We start from the raw sequence: 13,462 nt of genomic DNA on the forward strand, positions 1-13,462 counted from the left end.
GACAGAGAGAGAGAAGAACGGGACACAGAGAGAGAGGAACGTGATAAAGATCGCGGGTTAAGAAAAATGCAACTGGAACTTGAAAGCAAACGTTTGGAGTTGTCTCAAGGAAGTGAAGGGACTCTGGGACAATCAAGTGAGGCAGAATCCTACCGCGTGGTCAGGCTATTAAAGCCATTTGAGGTCGGGACCGACATAGGCTTGCTCCTAAGCAATTTTGAAAGGGCTTGCGAGAAGATGAACTTCGGTCCGAGTACATGGCCACAGCGGTTGCTGTCTACGTTGGCGTGTGAAGCTGCAGAGGTAATCGCCAGACTCAGTGCGGAAGATGCATATGATTATGCGAAGGTCAAGGCCAGTCTTCTGAAGAAATACCGCCTTTCAGCCGAAGATTTTCGGCAAATGTTTGGAATCACAGGCAAGAAAGATAGCGAGGGGTATCCGGAGTTTGCATACGGCTTAAAGGCCAACCTAGTCGAGTGGCTGAAAAGCGCGGAAGCGTACGACAGCAGAGACAGGATCATTAAATGCATGTGCCTAGAGCAGTTTTACAAAAGCATCCCACCATCTCTGAAGCTGTGGGTGCAAGTCAGAGGGAATGTAAACACTGTGGAAAGGGCGGCTGAATTAGCCGAAGACTACGCAACGCGTAGAAAGTTGAACGACGAGGACGGAAATTGGAACGGTCGAAATGGACCACGGAAACCATTTCCGTTCAAAAAGGGTTCGCAGACTATACGACCGGAGCCTGTAGACGTGGAGGAAAAGCCCTCAGAAAAGAGCGAGGAGAAACGAAATGGGGAAACAGTACCAAAAGAGCAGAAAAGAAAGTTCTAATCTTTCAGACCAACCCGCTGTTATAAATGCCACAAACTGGGACATATAGCTGTAAACTGCGGGAAGCCTAGCGTAGTTTTCTCCTACGTGGATGAAAAAGACGAGAATATGGAACTTTAAACCCTTATCTTCACGACCCGCAAGTTAATGGCAAACCATGCCGGGTACTAAGAGACAGTGCCGCCACGATGGACATTGTCCATCCGTCTTACGTCACGGTAGATGACTTCACCGGAGAAGTAGCATGGATCAAACAGGTTGTAGAAGAACACAGCGTGTGCCTGCCCATGGTCAAAGTCAAAATCAGTGGACCATTCGGGGAGCTAATGACCAAGGCTGCAGTTTCCAAATTTTTGTCACTGCAGTACCCTTACATTTTTTCGAATCGTTCGAATCAGCTACTGCGTGAAAAAGGGCTTAAACTGGGAGAGGGCGTAGTACAGGCATTGACGCGAGGCCAAGCTCGTAAAATCGCGTCGCTTTCAGATGAAAATGCACAAGCTGCTCCAGCGGAAACAGCCAAAGAGATAACTTCAATAACCGAATGAGAGCTAGGCCCGAAGGATGAAAAAACAGTTCAGGAAAGCCTGCCAGCTGGCCAGCTCAATGAGAGCGTATCGCCAGGGTGTCAACGTTCACCCCTGCAGGAAGAGCCCGCTGATGCACTCGCTAGCGAGACAGGGTCATTACTATCACCGGCCTCAAAGAACTTTGATCAGCTCTTACGTGTGGATAGAGAGTCACTGGCAGCCGAGGAAAAGAATGATGAGAGCTTAGCTAAATTACATCACACAGCTAAAGAAGGCATTGCTAGGTGCAACATGACGATACATGCGAGAGTGGGATTGTTGTATCCGCACTACAGAGATCGAAAAGGTAGGATTTTAGATCAGTTAGTCGTACCTACTAAGTACAGGGAGGACCTTTTCAGTCTCTGTCATGGAAATGGGTGTTCCTGCCACCTAGACCTAAACAAATCAAAGAAAAGATTGCTTATGGAATACTACTAGCCTGGCTGTTTCAAAGACGTAGAAAATTTTGTAAGATCATGCGACGCCTGCCAGCGCTCGGATAAACCAGGAGAGACATGGAAAGCTCCACTAAAGGTAGTGCCCTTAATAACAGCACTTTTCAGGCGACTTGTGATAGACACGGTAGGGCCTCTTCCAAGAACAAAATCGGGCTACAGGTACTTGTTTACCATGCTGTGTCCGGCTACAAAGTTTCCAGAAGCAGTCCCTCTGAAAGAGCTCAGCTCTACCGAAGTAGTGGGCGCTCGTTTGACAGTATTTGCATGAGTTGGGTTTCCAGCCTAAATTCAGGCGGTTCAAGGGTCAGTATTCACCAGCGCACTGACTTCCACATTCTTGCAAAAGTGCGGGGTAAAGTTGATACACACTTCCGTCTATCACCGTCAGTCAAACAGTGTAGAGAGGTGGCATTCAGTGCTTAAGCGAGTTTTGCGTGCGCTCTGTTACGAGCACAAGGAGGACTGGGATAACTGTCTGCCGGCAACTTTGTTTGCTTTTCGAATGGTTCCACTTGAGGCTACAGGGTTCTCGCCAGCAGAACTAGTGTATGGGAGGACACTCCGTTCTCCACTGAGAATGTTAAGAGAGATGTGGGAAGAAAGAGGAGAAAGTCCAACAGTGGTTGAATACGTGCTAAATCTGCTGGAACGGCTAAGCGCAACCCAAGAACTAGTCGAAAAGAACATGAGAGTAGCTCAAAAGAGCGCCAAATTCTATTACGACAAGAATGGGAGGCTTTGTACGCTTAACGCCCGAGACCAGGTAATGACCGTCAAACATTCAAGAAAGAACAAGCTTGAAGTTCACTGTGACGGGCCCGTTAAAGTGTTGCACGAACTTTCAGATATAACTATGCTCTGAAAATGCCCGGTCGCAGGAAGGAGGTGAGGATATATCACTGCAATTTGATGAAGCCGTATGTAGAATGGAGCGGAGTCGTTAACTATACCATCAAAGAGCAGGATGGCACTAGTACCAAGTTTAAGGAGTATAGGGCGACCTCCAACCCTGAAATCGGCCTAGAAGAAGTAGTAAAACATTCGGTAAACTCGCACATTCTAAGACCAGAGCAGCTAAATGAGCTAAAAGGGGTGTTAGGGGAATATCTCGACAGATTCAGCGATCGGCCGGGTAGAACCGAACTAATAACGCATGAAATAGAGCCGACATCAACCGAACCCGTAAGATCAAAGCCTTACAGGGTGCCTCCAAGACAGAGAGAGATTATGGAGGCAGAGATACAGCGCATGCTAGAGTTGGGAGTTATTGAGCCCGCTGAGAGTGACTACACGTCAGTGCTAATACTGGTAGAAACCCCTAACAAGCACCTTCGTCCGTGTGTTGACTACAGAAAGTTAAATACTATCACTAGGGATCAGCTGTACCCGATACCCAACATTGAGGAACGAATGGAAAGAGTTAGCGCTGCTAAATACATTTCAACCATAGATCTTGTGCGGGAGTACTGGTAAGTTCCCCTTTCAGAAAGTGCCAGCCACTATGCCGCATTTATCTCACCTGTAGGTACTTTTCGCCCTCTGGCACTCAGCTTCTGGCTGAAGAACGCGCCGTTTAGCTTCTCTAAGTTAATGGATATTGTCCTAAAAGACTTGCAGGAGTTCGCCTTGCCATATCTTGATGATGTAGCAATTTTTTTCGGACAGCTGGGAACAACTCGTATCGCACCTCAAACAAGTGTTCTCACGGTTGAGGGAAGCCGGCTTAACGATGAAAGCGGAAAAGTGTAGATTTGGGTGTTCGCAGGTTACTTATCTGGGCCATGTTGTCGGCCAGGGCACGAGACGGCCGGCCGAGCTGAAAATAGCTGCGATTCGAGAATTTTCTCAGCCGCGCACGAAAACAGACCTTCGTTCATTTTGAGGACTTGTGGGGTACTATCAACGGTACATTCTGAATTACTCGCAAATGGCAAGTCCATTAACGGACGCCCTGCGCAAAGAAGCACCGAGTAGCGTACACTGGGGTAAGGACAAAGAGAACGCTTTCCAAAGTTTGAAAACGCTATTGGTTTCTCTTCCGGTGCTTCGCGCGCCTGACTACACAAAGGAATTCATAGTTCAATGCGACGCAAGCGACAGAGGTATGGGCGTGGTACTTAGTCAGGTCGGCGACGACAACGAGGAGCATCCTATCCTCTATGCCAGCAGTAAACTAAATGTAAGAGAGGAAGCCTACAGCGCTTCAGAGAAGGAATGCGCTTGTTTAGTTTGGGCGACCAAGGAGTTGTCGTGTTACTTGTACGGAGCGAAGTTCATCTTCGAGACCGACCACTGTCCTCTGACGTGGCTTAGTCAAATGTCACACAAAAATGGCCGCTTGCTCCGATGGAGTCTCACTCTACAAGAGTACCACTTCTCCGTTAGATATAAGAAGGGAAAGTTGCATAGTAATGCGGATGGTTTGAGCAGGCTAATTTGAATTCTGCGTTTAAGGGTCCCGCCTAAATTTTAGGGTTACTAGTGTTAATTTTGTTAAGCCTACAAGATACCCTCTCATTTAGCAGCATTCCCTCCATGATTGCTGAATTTGTCAGCACGGAATTGCTTCAAAAATTCGCATAGCGAAATGCAGCATTTTTTGTTTCTGCACTTATGTTTTCTTTGAAGCCTAGCGCGTCTACAGTGAGATCCAAGGTACGTCATCACGGCGCAGAGCCATGTTGTGGGGTTCGTTTTGCAGTTGCCTGTCCTAGCTGGATGTTTTGGGGCGGTGACATCATTACACAAGTGGTCGCTGCGAGCCAAGGCATCACCCCCTGGCCACCCGCCGTTCTCTTCCTGCCCAGAGGTTGTCAGCGCTGGACATTCGAGATTTTCCGGGCCATGGAGGCGCTGTTAAGAACGGCCCGCTGACGTGCAACTTTTGCCAGCCAGTTGCGACAGCGGGCGTCAACTTTTCCTGGAACGCCACCGCAAACTACCTATCTTAACAAACACTAGTTAATCTCTCCCAGCCAGTACGGATTTCAGAGGAAGAAATCAACTGAATCTGCATTGCTCAGTATTAAGGATTAGCTTATTAACAACATAGAAAATCAATTGTACACATTAGGTGTTTTTCTAGATTTCAGCAAAGCGTTTGATTCTATTAAACGTAATATACTTCTTAGCAAACTACCGTATTATGGAATACGAGGCACTTAAATTATTACAGATCTACCTTTCCGGTCGTTCCCAGTATGTTGTTATTCATAATGCTACGTCTAATTCTGAGCTAATAAAATTTGGGGTTCCTCAGGGGTCAATCCTAGGACCTACTCTGTTTCTTTTATACATCAATGACATGGTATCTATCCCACAAACCCCTTCTATTATCCTTTACGCTGACGACACAAGTGTATTTTTTTCTGGTGAAAATCTGGGTTCCTTAATTCCGCGTGTAAACTTATGTCTTAAGAATCTATCTGACTGGCTTGTTACAAATGAACTCTCATTAAATGTTGACAAAACTAAGTACATTGTTCTTACCCCTGTTAACAGACCTGTTTATATTAATAATGATGTGGCATTCGAGTCGCGACTGCTAAAGAAGGTAACATAAATTAAATTTTTAGGTGTTCAGTTTCATGAAAACGTTCGTTGGTCTTGCCATATTCACTATATTAAGCGCAATATTGCACATTGTATTGGTATGCTTAATAAGTTTCGCTTATTGTTGCCTCGTTATATGCGACGTCAACTGTATTTTAATACTGTTCATTCGCGACTGCATTACTGCCTGCTGGTTTGGGGCACCACTACTAGGTCTAACATGGAAAGCCTCCATAGATTACAGAAAAAAGTGTGCGCTTTATTGAAAATCTACCACAACGTGAATCAACATCTGTATATTTTTCGCAGAATCGAATCCTGGACATTGAACCACTATATAAATTGCGATTATCAGAGCTTGCATATTCAGATTTCAAAATTGATCCACAACTCTTCTCTTTGAGGTATAGCAAACATGAATCCCATTACGAGTTTAGGAGAACCAACTTCATCAAGTTTAAATGCAGGACGAATTACGGGACACAACTGTTAAATTGGCAAATTCCTAATGTGTTAAACCTTTATCCTGCTCTGATTGACTTCATGGAAAACTGTTCCTCTTCGCCTGCTTTCCGAAACCTGGCAAAGAGATTTTTCTTAAGTCGTGTATAAACCAGTTAGAATTTGTTTTCCTTTGTTCTTTTTGTCAAGTGAACATATTTGTCATGTGAACATTTTTTTTTATTGTCGTATAGGAGATCCATTTAGGATTCCTTGCTTTGTTCTTTTTTTTTGGTCAAGTGAACATGTTTGTAGTTATTATACATCCTTACTTAGATTGATTTGAATGTACAGTGTGTGTATATTGCTGTATGTGAATTGTTATAATCTTCCTGTAAAAAAAATTGTACTTCGCAACATACCATGTCGAAACTGTGCCTGCGTGAATTCAGGGTGTCTAGGGCCTAGTCAGGTGACCACGTGTGTCACCTTTAGCCCTCTTCACCCGGACAACTGAATATTGTCTAAATTTCAATAAAGTCAAGTCAAGTCAAGTCAACCTCTAGCCACGGCGTCACTAAGTCGACTGTGTGTGGAGAACAATACTCGCGTCCTTGACTCTCCGTCACTGGAGCCAAGATGAGTGCGACGAAGCAGGCTTTGTACCTGAACCCGCCAAAGTGGTCTGCTATGAACAAGGGAGTCCCCGGGGGAACGTAGTTCGAGGTCCCTTCCCACGCGCCGTTCATGACGCAAGACAATGGGCAACCGGCCGCGCTGTGGGGGTCAGCTCGGGGAATAAAAGGCACCTCTCCTGATGTAAGCCCCGAGTTCTACGAAGCCCGTCTGGCCTCGGTTGGGGACCATGAACCTCGCGCAAAGAAGTGTGTGTGTGTGAGTGTGTGTGTCCCGCCCGCAGAGAGGCGACTCGTTTACGATGACTGGTCGAACGTTTCCCTCACCCTTGGATCGAGGGAGGACCGAGTGTTTATAAACCGCTGTTGTGCGGCTGCTCAGTGTACTTTTCTCTCGCAGTCATGCTATACTGAGGAACTGCAACGTCCTGATGTAGATAAAACCCATATTCCTCGTTCTCGATGAGAAGCAGTCCTTCCCTTCAACAACGTCCTCAGCGTGGATAAGTTGGACGACGGAATGGGCCAGCTATCATCTAATTGCTGCCCGACTTCAATCTTGACAACTGGTTACGAGCGGTGGGCTTGAGCCCCTCAATCCTGACAGAACATACACAATGTCATACGTGTAGCTCATCAGACGCATGCGCATTCTTTGTAGCCTCGGTGTCAGTTAGTCAATTCCTTTTGGCCCGAGTGGTTTGTGATCTGTCTCGAGGCTAAAGCGCTTTCCTACGAGATAATCACGGAACTTTTCGCTAGCCCACACGAGGGCAAGTCCTTTTTCAATTTGGGCGTACCACCGCTCGGTGGTTATGAGAGTTCTGGAAGCATAAGAAATCACTTTGAACTGACCGTCTTTTTGCCTTTGGCGCAGGACAGCTCCAAGACCGTGCGATGAGGCGTCTGCTGTGACCACTGTTTCCATGTTTGAATCGTAGATTCCCAGAACAGGGTCCGCGCGATGAAAGAAGAGTCTCCCACTTCTTGAAGGCAGCTTCCTACGCTGGACCCTACACAAAATCCTGTCTGGAGCTCATCATGGAAGAAAGAGGCTGAAGGACTTCCGCCATGCGGGGCACAAAGCGGGCCTGATAATTTTACATGCCCATCACGCGCCGTAACTCTGTCTTGGACGCCGGATGTGGTATTTATGTCACCGCGTCAAGCTTTTGCTTATCGGGACGCACTGCGTTGTTCCCGATTGTATGTCCCAAAAATGAAATCTGGGTGACACTGAACTCGCACTTATCTCCGTTCAAAGTAATGCCCGCTGTGCGCAGGCGGTCCATCACTGCCCGAAGCCGCTCGTCATGCTGCGCCTGCGTGGTAGACGACTCCCTCCTGTCCTGAAAGAACCTGTCCCATTAAACTTTGAAAATGTTCGGGGGCCGACGAAATTCCGAACGGAAGTCAGTTGGAATAAAATCGTCCGAAGGGCATGATAAAGGTTGTATATTCCTTGCTCCCATCACTCAGTGGTATCTGCCAGAAACCTGAGTTCGCGTCGAGTTTCGAAAACGTGCTGGCTGCCCGTATATAGCATTCCGATGGTGTACTCGACGACCGGGATGGGATGCCATTCTCGTCGAACGCATCTGTTGAGTTCCGTGAAGTCAACACAGATTCTAACAGCACCCGACGGTTTAATAACGACAACCATAGGTGCGCACCTTGTAGTAGGCCCGGTGACAGGAGAAATGACGCCTAGTGCTTGCATCCGCTAGAGCTCTTGTCTTCTTTTTTCGAACAAAGGCAGGGAGACTCTACATGGGGACGACAGTGCGAAAGGCTTTTCTTCCGGACTCAACTTGAGGTCGTACTCTTCTTTGAAGGTCCCCAGTCCCTGGAACGCTTGTGGATAGTCAGATTCGGGGTCCAGTTTCATCACTACGTTGATTTGTGATAGTACGAAGAGCCTTTTTATCGCTGGTTTTCCTACAAGAGGGGTTCGGAAGCCTTGAAGTACGTACATGTCCTCGCGGCTGCTCGTTCCTGCAAACGTCATATTCATGGCAGCTATACCAGATATGGCAAGGGATTTACCATCAGGTCCCTGAAGTCGGCGCCTTGCTGGTTGAAGTTTTATCGCGGGAAAGATGCGAGTGAAGAGCTCCGCCGGAATGACCGTTTCGTCCGCGCCAGTATCTACTTTAAATACCATATTCGAGTATTCAACAAGAACGGGAACTTCCCACCTGTAAGGGGATGAATGAAATGCGACTACGAGGAAGCCTGGTTCCTCAGTCCGGTTTTCGACGTTCCTGAGAGCTCTGGTTGATAGGCAAACCACCTCGAAGTGTCCTCTTTTGTCGCACTTTCTGCAGACTGCATTTTTCGTTGGACAGGACGCTCGACTGTGTCTGTTTCTTTCGCACCAGCCCCATGGTTTGGGAACGTTGTTTCTACTTTCCGGCGGAGGCACGTTCTTCCCCACTTGTCGCGTACTCCTCTGGGACTGTATTTGGTAAACTTCCTGTTCTCGCACGCGGTGAAGCTATGTCTATGTCGCGGTGAAGCTATGAAGCTATGCACGCGGTGAAGCTAGGTCTCGTGCTGTCGTGCCACCAACAATGCTTTCTGTAGTTTTAGGTCCGGATCGAGTTGCAGAGCTCTCAAGATCTTACGGTCTTCGGTACCTACCACGAGACGATCTCGAATTAAATTTTCAAGCAAGCTCCCCGTAGTCGCACGTGGAAGCAAGCGCGTGAAGTGCAGTAACAAAATCCCTAGACGGATTCGCCGTCTTATTGCGTTCGGGTGTTAAACTTGACCCTTTCATAAATCATGTTCCGTCGAGGAACAAAGTAGGCCTCGTACTCCTGCAGTATGACCTCAAACGTCTCGTCGCCAGGCTCAAGTTTGAACGTTTTGAAGATATCGTCGGTTTGAGGTCCCATTAGATACATCAATGCATCTACTTGACTCTTTCCTGGCTTCCCGTCTAGTCCAGACGCAGTTCGGAAGCGAAGAAATTGCTGTTTCCAGGGAGGCCAGTCGTTGGGTGTTGCGAAGGTGAAGGGCTCGGGTAAAGCAATTTGAAACAAAGCCATCCTACTTGGTCTTTCCTTGTAAGGTACCTGTTGGCTTGTCCGGCGTCCGACACTGTTTAATGGGCCCGCGGCGTCCTCGTTTCAGGACTAATCTGACGTGCGAGAACCGTGGTGCTTCATATCGGCGGGCGCCACTTCTGACACCATGTTTGCGTCGCGAACAGACGCAAAGAAGTGTGTGTTCTTCACCTTCAACAAGCAACAATAACCTTTATTATCAAGAAGCAGCGGCTTTTATAGACCGCATCGCTAGTGCCACAGCGGCGCTGTAACTGCTGACGCTGCCTAAGCTGGCGAGCTATCTTATCACACACTTCCCTGTTCCGCTACTGAACCACAATAAAGAGAGTAAGGAAGAGGAGCAAACGGTGGAGGGGCAGGCTGGCGGAGACGCCCGTGTCCGAGTCGCACGCATTCCATCGCGCACGCACGGGTCAACAAGAGCACCGCGCGGTACGCGTCGCGAGCCCTTTGGCCCTGCGTCCGGATGCTGCGCGCGGATCGAGGGACAAATGGGGAACGCGAATGGGGAAGAAGAAGCGGGAGGCTTGTTCTCTCGCAACAAGGACGGCCGGCGCCGGGTCGCATCGATTCTGCTCGCCTGGCGCCCGATGTTGGGCCTTGCTTCTATCGTGTCACCGCATCCAACTCGGATCGTGCCGCCCCTTCCCCCCTCGACCTCCTCCCAGCCATCTCGGCCTCTCACTGGGCTCGTTCGCTTGTTGCGATCGATCGTGGGGAGTCCGGAGCACGAGATGCGGCCGTGGCGAGATTCTGGGCTGCCGAACGTTGCCCGGAGTTGTTACGCGCGTCCTGTTGGCTACGGGCCTGTTAGAGGGGATTAGCTCGGCGCGGAGTCGAGAACACTTAAAGAACACGGCTTCGGTACGCCACCTGTTGTTTGCTTTCAGAGGCGGAAGAGTCGAATCTTCACGCTTTCTCCTTACTCGAGCCTTCTTTTTTTCTTTCCTTTTTTTTGTGTGTATATCAGAAAGAGAAGTTCTTTGTTTGTATAGTGTATATGCGTTCAAGTACCATTAGAGCAAGTGATAAACTGTGCGTACGACAGTAGCACTTGGGCACCGTGTATGTAGGCACGTACGTGTGCAACCCACATGTGTCTCTGAAAGATCAACGTTCCTGGCAGCAGCATCGGTATTTAACTAAGCCCACGTTGAAAAACACAAGGAATTGATTTGAGCGTTTATCATATATGATCTTTTAGACTCATGACGGTTATTTTGTAACATTGAGGCATGCCATGCAGACAATGTTGCAACTAATTGCGTAGATGAAATGGGGGGCGGGGGGGAGATATAGAAAAGATCGAATTAACAAAGAGGTACATGGATGCAGAGAGGATTCTCTCTGGAACTATGTTCTTAAACTGCATCCATGTGCAGAGTGGTCCACTGTCGAAAAGAACACTTTAGCGAAGAGCATGTCCGTATTTTTTGCTCCCGCAAGCGTGCAATCGCCTAGATTTGCAGCAGATACCTAGTGGCTGGTATACTTCCAACTCCTTCCAACACTGGTCCCTAAATCAAGAAAGAGGACCGTAACAGAGATAGCACCAATTTAACTGAATGCTGGTGAACTTCGAAACGTTAGCTAACTATTTAATGTTTGTGGAGAAACCGGCCACAAGATAGTTGTATACGTTTACAATCACATTCAAATAAATAAATCACTGGAAACGCTCATCGTCTATCGAAAAAAACGTGAAATCTCGGTAGTCCATGCAACTTGAGTGATACTTGCAATACTTCAGAGCATTTTTTTTTTACTTTTATGACTCTTATGAAACGTTCTGGGGGATACATCCGTTGCTTTTGTTGACTATATGTTTAAGGGATGTTAGTCTTTGAGTAGACAACGGTTCATCATCATCATCATCATCATCAGCCTAGTTACGCCCACTGCAGGGCAAAGGCCTCTCCCATACTTCTCCAACTACCCCGGTCATGTACTAATTGTGGCCATGTTGTCCCTGCAAACGTCTTAATGTCATCCGCCCACCTAACTTTCTGCCGCCCCCTGCTACGCATCCCTTCCCTTGGAATCCAGTCCGTAATCCTTAGTGACCATCGGTTATCTTCCCTCCTCATTACATGTCCGGCCCATGCCCATTTCTTTTACTAACGGTTACTAACTTTTAAATAGTTTAACAAACAATTTGCATCTGATTCAGCGATGCGACGTCGTTATAACTGAGCCAGGCACACTGAACCTGCTCTTGAACATTGACACAAAAAAAACGCCCGGCCCCGATAATACTTCCAATACGTTTCTAAAACGATTTTCTGCCCAACTAGCCCAGTTCTTACACAGGATTTTTAGGATGTCGCTTCAAGCAGCTGCATTACCTTCAGAGTGGCTCGTCGCAAAAGTAATCCCGATTCACAAAGGTGGCAATAAGTTGCACATAGACACATACCGACCGATTTCTTTAACAAGCTGCTGTTGCAAATTAATGGAGCACATTATCAACAAATCCATTATTAGTTACTTAGAAAACAACAACCTGATATACCCTAAACAGCATGGTTTCAGGAAGGGCCTTTCTACAGTGACACAGCTATAGGAAATTTTACATGACTTTGCAGAGATAATTAATTCCGGACTACAAGGAGACGCCATTATCGTCGATTTCTCCAAAGCCTTTGATCAAGTGCCTCACTGTGAACTGATCGAAAAACTTAAACTTATTGGCATTGCATCTGACACCGTTGCGTGGATAGCATCTTACCTTGCACTCAGATCACAATACGCATCGGTAAACAATAATGAGTCAGAGAGCCTTGAAATTTTTTCTGGTGTGCCACAGAGGTCCGTGCTAAGGCCATTGCTCTTTCTTTTGTATGTCAACGACATCCCATCATGTGTTGAACCTAACGTAACCGTACGTCTTTTTGCAGATGATTGTGTTGTATACACAACTGTTCGGTTGTGGATGTTCAAATTAAACACCTCACTAAACATCATTGCGAATTGTTGTGATAGGTGGGGAATGAAATTCAACATCAGTAAAACAGCATGCATCACTTTTACACATAAAAAGGTACCTGACATGTTCACTTACAACATAAGAGGCACTGCTATAACAAGATCAGATACTGTAAAATATTTGGGTGTGACATTCTCGAGCTCGCTCAAATGGGACACTCACATTGACATCGAATGTGCAAAGGCATTTAGACAGCTCAATTTCCTACGTAGTAAATTGGCAACAGCACCATCCCATGGCAAATTAACTACGTACAAAACCCTCGTTCAGCCAATACTTGAGTATGCCAGTATTTTATGGTCCCCGCAGCAGTCTTACCTCCTTGATAAACTTGATAGAATACAGCGCATGGTACTCCGTTTCATTTATTCCAGATACTCGCCGTACGACAGGGTCACTGCTTTACGTGAACAATCAAATATCCCGACTCTAATATCAGGACGGCGTATCGTTGCCAAGAAGTTCCTTTTCCTTCTTTATCACGGGCACATAAATACAGATAAAACAAAGTACATTAGGCCACCCTTCCAACATTCAGAAAGAACAAATGACCGTAAGTGCATCAGACAGTTTTCTGCGCGTTGCAACGCATTTATATACTCATTTCTTTCCATCTGCAATTGAAGCCTGGAACCGTCTGCCGGAACCAATTGCACATGTTGACTCCATCGAAGAATTTGCAACCAAGATACGTGCACTTTTTTATGATTAGGTCTGTTTCCGATTATTTACTGCTTCGCTACAACGTTGAGTTGCGCAACTGTGTTGTGGCCGTTTCCCACAACATCTGAATTGTTCGTAGCTCTTACCCCTTCCCTGTATTATCTGCCTTGCACTGTTTGCTTCGGCCTGTCGTTTTGTTTGCATGTTATATCTTTGAATTGTAATAATTAGTGTATTTCATTGC

The 13,462-nt window shown here is 46.9% G+C and overlaps 2 pseudogenes; one reads left to right on the top strand and one right to left on the bottom strand.

Annotated features, from left to right (window-relative positions):
* The window catches only part of LOC142586385 (uncharacterized), a 29,736-nt pseudogene extending 21,353 nt beyond the window's left edge, over positions 1–8,383 (bottom strand).
* LOC142584526 (uncharacterized) lies at positions 1,026–2,718 on the top strand (annotated as a pseudogene).
* Positions 8,384–13,462: the final 5,079 nt, after the last annotated feature.

This window comes from Dermacentor variabilis, chromosome 6 (assembly GCF_050947875.1).
Source record: "Dermacentor variabilis isolate Ectoservices chromosome 6, ASM5094787v1, whole genome shotgun sequence".
NCBI classification, from domain to species: Eukaryota; Metazoa; Arthropoda; class Arachnida; order Ixodida; family Ixodidae; genus Dermacentor; species Dermacentor variabilis.